Genomic DNA, 16,797 nt, shown 5'->3' with positions numbered 1-16,797 from the left:
GTTCAGTATATCTGTATAATTTCTTAGCAAACTGTAATTATTATTATTATTAATTCACAATTACTAATAAAATATTAGTATTTGTATTAAATTTGTCACAAAAATTAATTTAAGTGTATCAAAACATTTAATTTAAATACACACATGTATGTTCGATGTAAAAAAGGGAGCTAACTACTTCACATTATATTCAACTAGCTTTCATACGACGGACTTCATCCACTAGGAATTAAAAAAAAAAGCAAATAGTCCACATGTTCTTCCCGACTATGTTCTAAATCTTTGCAAACTTTCATCGAGATCTATCCATCCGTTTAGGCTACAAACGCTAACAAATATCCATCCATCTTAAATTTTGCATTTATAATATTAGCAGGATTTGATTTACCCTCGTACATTTATTTGGTAATCTCGTACTTCACAAATAAACATTCCATGGGCTATCTCGTGATCACACGCTGGCCGCGTTCGACCGTAACTTTGTTGTCGACTGTTAGAAAACACGTAATGATTTATGACCACTGCACAGGTTAGAATTTTACCTTATTTGACATGATAAAATAAAATTAATTAATCCATAAAATAAATCGAAATCTCGCTAATTTCATAACTCTAGCTTCAATACTTTACGAGACATTCATTCAACGTGTACTACTTTTTTTTACAACAAGTACAAGTCCTAATACTTATGTGTAAAGGGGCCAGCTGAAAACCAGCGCAGTACCGTTACCTGCGCCGTCCCTGCATTAGCTGAACTTGCCACCTTTTGCCAGATTTCCTTTTTTATAACTCTAAGGTTTTGTGTATTAAATGCCTTATGCAGTTTGTGGCAATAAAAATTGTATTTAAAAAAATACAGATTATAACTAGATTCACTTATAGATAAGAAGACATATTGGAATAAAGGTGATATTTCTGGCTACCTGTTTAACTATTAGTCGTGAAGTCCGGGTAAATGAATATAAAAGTGGAATATTTCATAATTCTAATCAATAACTAATAATGCATTAAAACAAGCATCGTGATTATAATAATTGAACACGTGTAACATGGAATACCATAAAAGTAACACTACAGATTTACGCGGAATACAATACACGTGTTAATGTATTGCATGTATAATAATGTATATATATACAGACAGAGAATTAAATTCCCTTCCCACTTAACATCGGATATCGTACAGTTAAATGTCACCGTAAGTTCTAAAATTTATACTAGTATAATAAAGCGTAAACACACACTTCTTTGTTGCCTAAGATGTAAGCAATTCCAGCATTTTTTGAATAACTCTATTTTAATAAACAGCCCTACACTTACGACACGCTTTGGGCTATATATTTTTACGCTATTAAATTTGGGGGATAAATAAATTGGAAAAAAACCTTCATGTGGGAAAGGGAATAAACTACAAGCTGCCAATATTAAGGAAGCAAGGTTGCCATAATTTGTCCTCATGTCATGTCATTTTGACATTTGCAATTGATAATTTGACACATGTAAACAATAAAATTAAATTTTCATAATTTTATGCGGATGAAGCCGCACTGTAACAGCTTATAGCAGCAGCTTATTATAAAAAAAGTTCGCTTAAACACGGAAAATTTCTTCTGAAAATACAACGAACTCGGAATACAAGCGTAAAGTGATCTTAACTCTAGAGGTATGAATTTTATTAAGATGAAAGTAAAATAACGGAATAAATGAACTATTCAGTCAAGACTGTACGTGTAAGGTATAATTTTAACTGTACAGTTCAATGGATGTTTTTCAGTTAGAACTGAGTTATATTGGGTTTTTAACATTCTTAAGATTTACGAAAGTAATGTACAACAGAGAGTGGGTATTAAATAATTCAAAGTGTGCACTACAATTGTAGAATACCGGCCGAGTGAAAGGTGCGCTGTGCGGGGTGAACGACTGACATACACTATTTTATCGAAACAATGTTATAGTTACACAGTTTCAGTGCTGTCTTAATTACGTGGAATCATATTTAGTGGGTCATTATTGTTTATCCGTGTTTGCTTTTGTTGGACATTTGTTTTGTTACCGACAGCCTAAAAGGAGGTTCTCAATTAGTGCATATCTCAGCGCTTGGTTGTTCGAATTTCATTTTTTTTTGTAGGTAGTTTGTGTCTGTTGGTCTAGTTATTTCTAAATTTGAAAATATCCAGTAGTTTTTTATTAAATCTTAACAATGGGTGCCGAGAGGTCTGTTAAAATTAAGACAATGTTCGTTTCTAGGCTTACATAGGCTATATGACTAATTTTCCTTTTAATTTCGGTTCCTTTTTTTGATAATTGATAGTGTATATATAGAAAATTGGTGACAAATACAGATCTAAAAGTGGAAAATTGAACTTGTTTTTTATCAGGAAGCGAGTATATTTTGAATTTTGTTATATAATTGTTGTTATTTATTTATACAACTGCGTAAAGTAAGATTCATTTATTTCATCTAATAAATTTACTATTGTTGTTCAAACTATTATGTTGCAATATGTGTTAGAACTGATTAAATGTTTATTATTATCACTATTTAAAAAAAAAAACTAAAACATATTGTCATGTTATCTGTTCCTAGATTAAATACCGTAAAAATGGTTTGCTGCTTTATAATTAATTGCTTTTTAAGAAGAATATTAAATGCAAATTTCGAATTAAATCAGAAAAGAACTGTCTCTTACCTGGATTGTGTCCACAATTTTATTTATTCACTTAACTTAGTATAAACATATTTATAATATAATCGATATGTAAAATAGAAATTACAACCGATAAACGTACCGCATAAATAAATTCACAACTTCATAAAACCTTATCGCGTAATATAACCTGTCGTTTGAATGTAATTGAATATAAAAATACGGTATAAAAATTTAAAATAGCTCACTAAATCAAAGAAAGTTGACACGAAATATATATCGACAATACTAGTTGTCGCCCGCGACTCCGTCCGCGCTGAATTAAAAAATTGTCAAGTAACTTGTGTCCTTGCAGACTGTTTAACGTCTATGCCGAATTTCATGGAAATCTATTCAATCATTTAGGACATACCGTTAAACAAACATTCATCTAAACATACAAATTTAAACCCATCAGATTTTTACGGTCAAGCTTAGTATGAACCTCTTTAAACAACTTTTGATGAACCTCATATCAGTCTTGTAAGGAAAAACAGAAAACTGATACCAATACTTAAATAACTATGGCAAGCAGAATCTTTAACTAAAATGTTGATTTAAAAATTTAATATAATGGCTATTTTGACAAAGAAATAGAAAGTTTTAATAGAAACGAGGAAAAAGAACCGAAAGTTACGCTTCAATGATTCGAAGTAAAAAGTATCGAAATAAAATTCGATTTTCGTTGTGGCAGATGCATTTTCACGGTCGACCAGTCGATGTTAGTCGCAAGCAGCGGGTTTTCACACGATTTTGTTAACAAATTAGCGTTACAGAGGGCGTGCTTGTTCAGTGAACCGCGTGATTTGTCGTTAATAGAAACGATATGTTTAATGTTGGGGTGCTTTATTGATACGCAGGTGAACAGTTTGCACCAGGTGGCGTTGAAAATTCAATGAATAATTTTATTTTGTTATTTTTTTTTATATGTCTACTATCACATATTATCATTTATGTCATACTAGCTTCCGCCCACGACTTCGTCCGCGTGGATTAAAAAAAAAACAAAAGTGAGTCTATGTATTCTTCCAGACTATCAATACAAAATTACTAACTACATCTATACAAAATTTAATTGAAATCCGTTCAGTCGTTTTGGCAACAAACTAACAAACATCCATCTATCCATCCAGCCAGCAATCCATCTATACTTTCGCATTTATAATATTAGTAAGAAGTAAGATAAGAGAATGATAGCATAAATAAAATGTTTTTATATGTTTCAAAAGTGAAAGTCTAAGTAATCGTAAAGTCTAAAAAGGCAGATAATTTTGCTAAATAATACAAGTACTGGAAAATATCTTTAGTAGCTATGACTTAGTGACTTCCCCCCTTCTGTTATATAAAAAAAGGATCTTATATAAAAACGCTAATACAAATTTTAAGAAGTTGCTAGTGTTAAATTTAAACGCATTCTCAGTATTTCTATAAAGAGAAAATCCAAAATCTTAAGGACACATAAAACTTATTCCCTAAAGCATAGAGTTTAGTCTGTAACTTTAGATTGCGTAAAATAAATCGGTATGTATTTTAAAGGACCAATTCAAACAAGCATAAATTATCTTATCTTATTTGAAGGAATCTAGTAATAACTTATATTACTCATTGATGCCATCGCTTTCTAATGGCAACAGATTTTAGGAAATCCGTCCAGTGATTTTTGAGTTTGTTATTTTTTTTCATATAATTTTTTTCCTCTATATAACATTAGTATAAGAAGAATATCCTGGCTTAAAAACCTATACCAGTAGTTTGTAAAGAGCACCCGTTCACATTTTAGAAACGCGATGTCAAGAATGCAAGTTGTCCTACTGATCGCCGAACTTAGAAGATGGCACTTTTAAAATAACATTATTAGGAAAGATATGTAAAGTTAACATACAAGAGAATATTTTTGTAGTTGTATACACAAATATCAGTTCCAGTAATTCGTATCAGTTTCACAACAGCACACGTATTTTACTCTTTGACGTCAAATTTGTTTTGATACATTTTAATTGGAAAAATATCATATTGTGTTACACGATTAGAGATATACTTACTTGGAAATGACCGTGTGTGGTATTTATATCGCATTTGCATAATTATTCGTAATTCTGTCTACATGTGAATTCTGACTTTACCCGCAACTTAACTAAGGCTGAAGAACATACTACGGTTTTGATAACCCTGCTTTCAATTTTATAGTCCTTTCGGGTTGAGAGTTTACCAAGTACAGGCACGTAGGCCTACATGCCATACGAGAGGTACTATTTACGCAATTTAATTCATTTAATTACTGAGATTCTAAGGCATGCTATGAGAAGGGGTGATTCGCATGTAACAAGAAGGACGATAGTTATGAATGTGGAGGGATACACCGGTAGACATACAAAGAGATGTATGGCTTGAGTAAATGAAGAAGGGAGAGATGACTGACATGACGGATAAGAGTTATGTGGAGAATGAAAACCCGGAGCGTCGACTCTACGGAAGTAGGATAAGGTAGAGGTGAAGATTAAGATTCTAAACCAAGTCTATGGCAGTTTTATCAGCCTAAATCTAACGTTTTCTCAATACCAGTCCTTTGGATTGCCTTGCACTAGGTTTAACACTAACTTCTTACCTATGTGTCTTCATTTTCTTTTCTATTTCTGTGTCGATTGAACCAGTTCAACATGTCTTATTCCGGTAATAATAATTTATCACGATTCTTGCCTTATTATTCACGATGCAATTTTACATGCGCACTTTTGTAACGGTCTACTAACGAATAGTAATTATTAAAAATATCGAATTTAAATTAATGTATGGACGACATTCTGTCAAGTATCGCGCCTTTATTTAATTTATTTTCTTTACTTTCGGATGGAGACTGTTAGCTTAAGTTAGGTTAAAAAGCATTCTATACCAGAATCCCCTAGTAATGGAAATATCTAGACAATTTATTTTGAAGTGAATTCAACGAGTATTTGAGCCATTGGCTTTATAACAAAGAAGTTCATACTACCAGTTACATTATACCTTGGTTTGTAATCAGTGAATTTGATCCACAACTTTCGTATGTTTTTTGTAATTCGCTGATTTTCAAGCATGAATTATGTTATTACGAAATTTTTGGAAGAGCAGAAAACTCTATGCTATAGCATATATTGGTTACTTGCTCTCGCCCGCGACTTCGTCCGTGTGCAATTAAAAAAACAAAAGACTACTTCTTTTTCCTATGTATTTTCCAGACTATCCTTTAAAGCTATGCCGAGTTTTATCGTGATCCGTTCAGCCGTTTAGGCTACAAACAAACATCAAACATCCATCCATCCATCTAACTTACTAGTAAGAATACCTTGATTTCTTCCTTGTAATCTATTGATTCTCGGGTTCTCTTGACTCCCAGCGTCCTCCATGTGCCAAGTATATTCCATTTTAATGTTAAACAATCATTTTACGTTCACCAACTTTATGTCGCGTCTATCACGAATCCGTAATGGTACATCGCGGTGTATCACTTAAGAGGATAATGAGTCTTATTTCTATTTACCCAAAGATTGATTATTGATTGTATAGTTAAATACAGACGATTAGAAATAGAGCATATATTTGTTTTACTATGCCGCCACTGTTTTCACTTTCAATCACATTTCAGTGAAATTACTATGTGTTCGACGAACCATTCACTAGATTAACATATTATCTACGTTTTTAAGTTGTTAAAGAGAACTGTCAATGTATTTTAAATAAAAACTTTTTTAAAAAACAATAGGCACTTTTATAGATTAGAAAAAAATCTAATAACTCCAATGCGTCCGTCAATTGTTTAATCTTGGAAGGCACTGACAGTGGACGTAGCATCGTTTCATTTCACCCCCTACGTTGGAAAGAGTCAACAAGCGGAACGAAGAGCGAGTTAGAGTGGGATAGATATATTTGCTTTTCACCGGTTTTCGCGTGAAACCTTCTGCGGTTTGGAGGGAAATATTTATCCAATGAGGAGGGTGTTTTACCCTGCGCCGCTGAAATACGCGACTTCAGGAGGGGTTGGTTTCTGCCTAATTTGAATAAGGTAGTGAAAACGAATTTTCGATGTAAATGAGTTGGACTGTACGTTGTAAATACTTGAACAATTATGCGCTTGTCGGTTTGTCAGTGGTCGTGAGTTATTACGAAATTGCTATTTATTTTCGGGTTAAAATCAGTACTGATATCAACTACTTAAGTTAGCAATATTTTCATGTAGTAAAAGTCCATTAAATTACTTTAACTTTGCACACTTAACTTAAAATCACTTTGTGAATAATTGGTTTTATACTAACTTAGGTCACAAGACTGGAAATTTTGAATAACAATAATATGCTTTGTTACTTCCCTAAGTATAGTGAGCTATGAAGTATAATTTTTTTTTAATTATCGGAGTAGGTTATTCCTTCTTCCTTATGTCAGACAATCTGATATAAAAGTAATCGTAATTAATATTACCGGACAGGACTAGCCACGAAACTTTACCGAATTCATCGAAAATCGAATTAATCAATGGAGCGTAGAGGTCAATAATTTGGGGTATATCAGGTGTCATATAGACTGGTCACACACCATTAACTTTAATAGCAGCTGACATTGGATACAGCTGTATGACGACATAGAGTGCATAAGCAACTTTCAGTAGACCCTCATGGAGCCTTTAAGATCTTTTACACAATTAGGTGAAACTCGTACTGCTTGTCTGTACTTAACTCTTCATCGAGCAGAATTCTTCTACCTGTACAGTCGGGGATACCGTCGGTGTTCAATCTAAAAAGTTACATTCGTTTGAACATTTTCAAACGAGACGCGGAACAAAAACCAAAACATTGCAGCTTGTAAATGTGTCTTGTCGTCACGTCCGTTGGTAATACACGGCTAATTTTTTTTTATTACTATTAACTCATCACCAATTAGTTATTTGTAGGAAGAGGCGGAGTTTGTGTCGTTGCAATGAACAATTTTTCCTGTGGAATACCGTTGATTTCCGCGACTGTACATCTGGTTCGGTTTATGAATTTCTTTACGACGGTATATGCGTGGGTAAAGCTCTCCAACTATATAGGTGTCTTGATACAACTAGTCCATTAAATTTGGTCTACAACGACCCTCAGCAATGCATGTAGAATACGAATATAATCAGAAGATATTTTACACACTGTTGTTTTTTTAAAAACACCTTACGTTTCGTATTAAACTTTGTAGAGTAAACTTTTTCATTATTTTTTAACAAATAATTGACATATCCGTAGCAGAGTTCAACTAACAAAGGGATTGTTGATAATTACGCTAAACGCTTGTTTGCTGCGGGCAAAGGTTGGTAACTACCCCTAATACCCTGAAGGTAATTGTAATTATGGGCGTGGGAAGGTATTTTAGGTAGATTAGGCATATATATAATTTAAGTATATCTTTAGTTAGTATCTAAAAGATTTTTTAATAAGAGAGAGGGAAAACGAGCGGCGAGAACACCGAGGTGGTCAACGACGCCATGGACATCCGCAACACCAGAGGAACTACAGATTGGTTGTTTACAGCGTTTTGTTATGTCTAAAATTTTAATTTGAAATTTTAAAACCTTTAGTTACGGTTAAAGATAAACTAAAATAAATGTTCAATAAATCACGACTTATTTAAATGAAAAATATTGCACGAAAATTCGAAATTTCCGGAGATTTTTATTTTGGACGACAAGAGCACTATCGTGTTCCTAAATCCTATCCTACAACTTTATTAACAAATAAAATGTCGATTTGTTGAGGCACGGGGAGGCTGTATTGATAATCTAAAATGTACTCACACGACCATCCATATGTTTTACCAAAGACTATTGCATATTTGAGCATTTATTTACGTAAACCGACAAACTTTTAGATGTTAGAAAGTAGATATCGTCATAAATAGATATAAAGAATGTTGGCCTCAGTAAATACCTAGACACTTAGTTTGGTTCTCATGAATTAGACATGTGGGCCATTTAAACATGGTTAACACTAACAGTGAGTTTCCACTGACGACATACCTACGCAAAAACATGTTTTATCTGTTCCTTTTTCAAGGGTAAAAGGATGACATGAGTCTCTACGGTATATATTTCAGCTTTGCATTTAAGACTAATCAAATAGTGAAATATTATATGGAAAATCTAGTTCTAATATTGCGAATTAATCTAAATAGTAATTCATTAAATAAAGGCATAATAAGTGAAGTCACCGTACATGTATAGTACGTAATGATCGGTAGCGGATGTACGCGTTATAAGGGCCGTGAGAACGCGCGTCTATCTATGACGTTAGATTAATCATTTTAAAATCGCGGTCAATTTACGGTGATATTAAATTGTATATTTATTAAAAAATACTTGTTAACTTGCAGTTTTCATTATGAGTGACACCAAGGTGCTAAAAACCAACAAGCTATCTAACTCGGTAAGCATAAATGGAAAATCACGTAAATTACCCAATAGCATGTATTCCATTTTTAACGTCCAATTGGTTTTTATATATTTTCTGTTACATCCAACTGATAGATGCACATCTTACCGCGCTAGATGTTATTGTTTGAATGCATTAGTCGCTTTGAGCGGAGTACACCTTTGACTAAACTATCGCACCACTGTTGTGCGATTGTCGATTGTTTCGCAGCCAATTCAACTGTTTAGTTGCCCAACTAAAAGTCGAGTAGAGTGTGCAGCTCCGTATAAATTAATAGGAAAGCGCGATTAAACAGTTGTGCGATAGTTTAGTCAAAGGTGCGTACTTTAATATTTACTATAATTTCAAACTACAATATTTTTAATCAAACATGTGAAGCGAAAACCTCTCTTTGTTTACTATTCGATTTGTCCTCATTGATTCTATTTCCGTGAATTTATCGTCACTAAAAACAATGTAATGATTATAGGCGATTCGTTTTCCTAGTCCATGAAAGAACGAGTGGGTAACGCTTCCGTCCGTGCGGTCTGTTGTCACGCAAAATGAATATATTATTTCTGCATTAATCGATGATCGGTTTCTTTCCGATTTATTGGATTCCAGCTTGAACAATTACGTGTTTGACTTTTATTTGCAAACCCAATATTTTATTATTCACTTTATCATTCCGTATGCCTTACCATCTATGTTTTGTTTGCAAATTATCTGTCTTATTCAGAGTCGGTAAGTGGTCGACTCTAGTGCAGATTTAGTATTTAGTTCAGTATTATTGTTTATAGAGTGGTTTAGTGGGGGTTGGTTCTACATGATAAGGACAAAATTTTATTTATAACTAACTTTCACTCGCGGCTGTCGGCGTGGAATTGAAAAAAAAAAACAAAAGCAGGCAGCTTATATGTTCTTCCCGACTATTCTCTACATCTATACCAAATTCATCAAGATTCTTTCAGCAGGTTAGGCTACAGGCTCTAATAAACATTCATCCAATCTACGGCACTTATCATATACTCGTGAGATAATGCATTAGGCTACAAGCTCTAATAAACGTCCATCTAAACTAGGCATTTATATTAGTAAGATAATGCAGTAATTCTGTTATTTTAAAAGTATCCTTTTGAGATTTTCATGCAAAAACTTAAAGTGTATTGTGTAACAACTACCTCGGTTCGTGACAGGCAATCCAATCACACTTTAAAATACAATTTCTAATTTTATGCCTAATAAAATTATTTTCTCTAGAAAGTTCTTTGACGAAGACGAAGGATTGTTATGCAACTAGCTTATTGTTTCCCTATCTCAGAATATTAACTTAAATGGGATATTGAGCAAACACAATACACAATAGAATAAAATTTACATTTCGTTTTTTTTTATATATATAAAATTATTCTATTATTTATTTAGTCGTTTTGTTCAGTAATTTCTATTTCTGTAAAGAATATCTTATCCAAATTAGTAACCAAGTACGGATAATGAAATAATATTTGCCTAAGTACGTGGAAAGAGCAGTTTTTGGTAACACGGTTCGGGTCAGCATTCCCTTCAAAATATTAGCATTGATCCAACAAGCGGTTACCATGGAGACCATCTCGGTGACGTGGTTTTACCGTATAATTCCACTGCCTTAACACTTGTACCAAAACATATGTTGTCTCTATTTTATCAAAGATAATGAAAGAGATGGGCATGTTTTAAACTAGACTTCACTACTACCAAAGAATAACATCGATCGTATTTTTAGATGATTCAAACTGCGTCGTTTAAATTAAAGTTTATGACTATTTTTTGTAAAAAAAAAAAACATATCGTCGAATTGACTACCTCCTTCTTTTGGGAAGTCGGTCAAAAAGATGCTAAACAAGGGGTTTAATTTAAAAACCTTACAGTTACAAAACATATTTTTTGGTAATAAAAGAATGAACTAATATGTTATCTTGGATTTTCCGCTGCTACAGTACATTATTTGTTTTATTTCTTTTGGACTTTCCAATAAAATCACGTTTATGGTGCAACTACAAAATTCCTTGCGTCTTTTTGAGACTGGATGTTGAATATGTTTTTAATCGTTTTGTTGGCAAAACGTTATAATAAACATAAAATAAAATTCCGATACTTAAACAGTATAGTAGGTAAAGCTTGTGTATGAATAACAAAGTAATAAAGAATTTATATAGTAAAGACATTTGCAAGCGCATAACTGCAACTTCTTAAATAACTCCAGCAACAAAGGAAGTTGCATGCATTGTTCTCGAGATTGCTTCGTCATACAAGAAAATCCATAGCTCGCTTTCAAGGTTCTTTGTCTACCTTTACATGGGGAATATCGACCAAACTACATAGCGCCGCCAGAGGGCGGGTCGGTCCTCGCAATACCTCCCCACAGCCGCAACAAAACTGCGGCCTGGGATTGGCTGGCTGGCTCATAATTCAAATTGTGTACGGGACCTGTGCGTCTTCTATGTAAAGTCGAATTTGACGTTTCTCGAAATTCACAACACACTTTATACAGAATGTTGGAAAAATAATGCACAATTATATCACTGTAATTATTTATTTTATTACATAACACAAAAAAGTAGATAAGGATAAATAAAAACTTAAATAAAAAAGGGGCTTTGCAATATCGTGTCATGTCATAATTTTTTTCACGTGGATTTTTCTTGTCGTAACTTGTATAACATACATATAGTCATCTTTCTCATTATCTTTCAACAACATAATATACAGCTCTGGTTTTCCAAATTTCCTAATAATCAGGCTTATTTACAGTAGTTTTGTATTAAAATAAAAACAATATGTAATCGTATTTTGGGACACTCTGTATACAGGGCATTTGCCAGTGCGACAGCGCGTTATCCATTACAAGTCGCGTGCACAGGATGTTCGAGCGTTCACGCAGTTGTTTCGTCATTTAACACAAATATATTGATTTCACAAAACGCATAATTATATGCAATTGATACGACGATAACTGGCAATCAAGATTCTATTAATATTAAGAACAAAATATATTGTATAACCTACAATAGATTTTATATGAAGACACGTCGAAGTTTCAGTAATATGGGGTGATTTCTAATTAAAGTATCTATATTTCACGGATTTTACAATCACTAACTATGACTTGTTTCTTTCCTTAACTTCGAACGTTAAATATTTGTTAGTTTGCCATTAAAATGACAAAATAACCCTGTTTTGAAAGTAAACGCGACGTACATTGCAATAAAGCACGGTATCAAACTGTGGACATTAACCAATTTAGAGACCTTGGCTGACGCTCAACCTTCAATTACAGGTGCGACCACGGTAGCTGCGGACTTGTTAGACCGTTTAAAATTTATTATATTCTTTACAGATCTAGATATTCAATAATGCAGAAATGTTTTTATCGTTAGGGTAAACAATTTAAATCCTTGAAGTAGTGCCTTGAAATTTTACTTTTTTTTTGTTACAATATATATTTTTTGTTAATAGAATTAGGTTGAGGGCAATAAAAACGTACGGATATTAAATGACGCCGTATTATAGTTTGTCACGTCTTGCCTTCCGGTAAACACAAATATTTTTTAATATTGATAGTGTATAAAAAACATTAAATTAACTTTTTATAAGATAATATATTAAGTGAAAATTAAAATTATCTATTACTATAATTTATAAACTCAACAAGTAATAACAATTTAATTAATGAAGTTCATAGTTATTGTGGTAGCATTATGCATAGACATTCAAAGGGACGCACCCTTTGTTATTGTTGTTGTCTTGGTTATAGAGATTCACCGATCGTATAAATATTGAATAACTACTAATTTTCAGTTTATACGGATATTTGAAGAAGTATAATATAGAGTACATTACAAAGACGTTATAAACATAATTGCATCTGTTTTTACGTTACATGAAGTCGCAAATTAATCCTTCAACGAATCGGCAAAGTAAATTGTAATAGTATTTTTAAAGATCTTAAAAAAGTAATAAAACAATAAAATTTGTAGCGAAATTTACTGCCGTTATGTACTCGTATGTTTACTAAAATTTAATCGTATAGAAACTGTACAATATGGAGAAAAGTCTTATATCATTAAAATTAATAAAAAATAATAAAGGTTTCCAACATTATTCTTTACTCGTTAGCTACGAACTTTGTGCGTTTTAGGGCCTGACCCACCGGCTGATAGAGGCTCAAGAGCTTAAAAATGGCGTCACTGTCACATAAGGTAACAAATTCCGATATTTCCATGACATATTTTACACGTTGGATTGTTAAAAGATAATTTACAATTTGGTAGGACAGACTCTTAAAAGTTCAAACATTCTTGATAGGTAATGTTCCGTTATAAGGTTCGTTTAAACATATTTTCCCACAATCGTAATAGAGGAGCATTTCCATATTACCACGTCATTTTGAGGATAAGTTGCATACCTAAGATTATACTAAACAAAGGACAATTACTGTATATGTATACCAGCCTTTTTCCCATGACGGAAAAAATGTGCACAATGGAAACGAACGTAGCAAAATGAAATAGACTCCATCGATTGTGTGTACACCGAACCTAATATTACAAAACGCTCTTACAATTTACTACCTTAATCCTTTAGCTTATGGATTATTTTCGCTTGGTAATGTTTGTTTACTATGCGCGTTTTGTGGCAGGGTTGTTTCTCTTGTACGCTTCGAATGCCGATGGTGTTACGTATACGAACGCACCTGTGCAAATTTCAACGTAAACTAATTTTGAATGCAGTTTATAAATGTTAAGTTACGACAGTCAAGTCAATGGCTTTAAAACCTAATGTTTTTTGAGTATTAATGCATTAACAGACAAAAGGAATATTAATGATTTTACTCTTTATGATATATTCCTAGTAATTCGTTTGTTTGTGAATAACTAATTTCATGACGTAGACGGTCAACAATCATAGCATGTTTTTGAATATTTTTTTCTTTAATAACAAGCCCTTACTTATGACACGCTTTAGGCTATATATTTTCACACTATTAAATTAAGGGGGTAAATAAATTGACAAAAAAAAACCATCATGCCGGAAAGAGACCATAAACTACAAGCTGTCAACATTAAGGAAGCAAGGTTTTTATGGTAATTTTGACATTTGCAATTAAGATTTGCAAATGTAAACATTAAAATAAAGTTTCAACAATTTCATGCGGATAAAGCCGCACGGGAACAGCTAGCAGAATAACATAGCAAGTCTACGAGACCAAGTTTGATTTTGTGTCCTGCAATTTAGTTTTCTAGGTAATATTATTGATCTACCAAAAACTTTTTTTGTTGTAAATATCAAGTACTTTTTTCTTATTCATTACTACTATCGCAGTCTTTTGATTTTTAACAAAGTGATGCGTGAGTTTTCGTGAACTCTGAAGTTGAATGGACAGAATGATGAAATCCAACTAAAATTGCTCATCTCCCGTAATTTGCTTGAATTCGTTCAATTTAACGTTTCCCTTTGTCGCTTATGTTGATTTATAACACAGAGTTTAAACACTGCAGCTTCTTTTTAACGAGTGTACCTCGGTGATAAGTGTGAGTTTCTTTTATGCAAATAAACGTAAAGTACGTAATATCTGTTTTCTAAAAACAATGAAACGAGAGATAAAATGTTCTTGCATGCGGCAGTGGAGAAGAGACGAAGTGTCCATAAAGCCTAGTTTACATTATTCCAATCCAGCGATAAAAGACAGCGCTGGATTACAACTAGACAAAACTAAACCATGTATACATTGTGTGGGTTCCAGTATGGGTTAATAGTTACTTTCGATACAAGTGCTTTAGTATTTATTGGTGTAGAAAACATTTCGCAAGGTTGTGTCAAGAATCCTAGCTGGGCGTAACAGTATTTGAAACAATGCCTAAGTTATTTGTATTATAACCTTAAGGACCTGTCCCACCACTTACAGATAGCTTGGAAATGCCGTCACTGTCAGATAAGGGAACAAAATCCGATATTTCCATCACATGTTTTATACGTTGGATTGTTATTAGAAATTTAAAATTTGGTGGGACAGGCCTCGAGTGTTGTATTATATATTTTAACAGCAATACAATAATTACAAAGTATAGTAATCACCTCAACCAACTCCATTCGACTGACAAATGAAGTTGACTGATAGTCATAGAATACATCATGTTGGCAACACTATAAGAGCAGGCGCACACTTGTGACTAAACTATAGCACAACTGTCGTTTGTTTCGTAGTTAATGCAACCGCTTAGTCTCACAACTAAAAAACAAGTAGTGTGCGCACCTCCATACACGCTTATAAGAATCAAAACGAGCAAACAGTTGTACGATAGTTTTGTTTCTAGTGTGCGCACCCTTTAAAATGCAAACTATGTTATAGCTGCCATAAACGATATTAATAATACGACAGTCTGTCAATCTGTACACCAAGGCTACGACGCGTTTGGATACTCTTATGTTGCATTCAATATGTAAACTCTGCTGTTACATGAAACGGACATAAATTATTAAGGCCATCTAACATTGGGGTCTGTTGACCACACAGTCAATTTACATTGTCGAAAGACATGTACAAAACATTCTTACTACTTTATATAAATATTAACAGTGAGAATCCACGGTAAACTATGCCTTTTGTTTACAAAGCATAATTTAATGTATTCAAAGGAACGAAACGTTGGTCGTGTAGTGACACCAAAATTTTATATTTTTAAGGACAAAATATTTTTTATAAACTGTTAGTTGTTTCCTTGATAAAATTTAATTTTTAAAAATGGTATTTTACAAGTATGTACCTTTTTGCCTATTTTAAAGGCAATAATTTCCGCTGTTGCATCAGTAAATAAAGACACGATTTTCATTTGTGCATACATTATTGGTAAAATAAAATACTACAATCTGATTAATAAAAATAAAGTTAAAAACGTTTACAGGAAATATCCTTGTCATCTATTAATATTTATTTATTTTTGTCTATTAATTTCTAAAACTCATGGTAATCCTATAACATTTAGAACGCCCTTCGTCAAGTAACGGTACTAAATACGACACAACGTTCACAAGCGGATATCATTTACTTGCTTTCTATGGGTTTCGACTGGTGTTAAAATATTGTCGTCTCTGTTATTTTAAAACAAGTGAGAGGGACAATATGATACAAGTGAATTCAGACGAGACATTGTTTTCTAATACATGATATATTCAGTACAATAGACAACTATGGTTCATTTGTCCGTTACAACATTGAATGACATTTTAAACAACGCAATGTTGTTACGTTTAAATGACATAGTAGCTACATAGGTTTCGATAGACTTGTGACGAGCAAATCATTGATATTTGTGACTCATATCATTCGTTCTTCAGTGTGTTATAATTTTTTTTTGATAAAATTACTTAATACTCATAGTCAGTAACGTATCTCGGTTTGGTTAGTAGCCATTTTTTCACTTATCCTTTAAATTTTAATTAATTAAATTTAAATTAAAGCATTATTTAGAGTGCCCCTAGCGAGTTTCGTGGTACCAAAATTTAGTTATAACCTGAATTCATTATCCTATCTAAGAACAGTTTAGACTGATTGGTGACAACGGGCATTATGTACTCAATGGGGATGTTTCCTAATGTTACAAATCCAAATAAAGTTATGTTTAATATTTTAAAGACAGCATTTTATAACCTATAATAACATTTAG

At 32.8% G+C, this 16,797-nt stretch overlaps 1 protein-coding gene across 2 annotated transcripts in view; it reads right to left on the bottom strand.

Annotated features, from left to right (window-relative positions):
• Positions 1-16,797, bottom strand: part of LOC106107299 — a 38,285-nt gene that overhangs the window by 15,287 nt on the left and 6,201 nt on the right. The window lies entirely within an intron of this gene.

This window comes from Papilio polytes, unplaced genomic scaffold (assembly GCF_000836215.1).
Source record: "Papilio polytes unplaced genomic scaffold, Ppol_1.0 DF822067.1, whole genome shotgun sequence".
In the NCBI taxonomy this organism is placed as follows: Eukaryota; Metazoa; Arthropoda; class Insecta; order Lepidoptera; family Papilionidae; genus Papilio; species Papilio polytes.
Note: the sequence above shows the minus strand (reverse complement) of the source record. Positions and strands in the feature narration are given on the sequence as shown.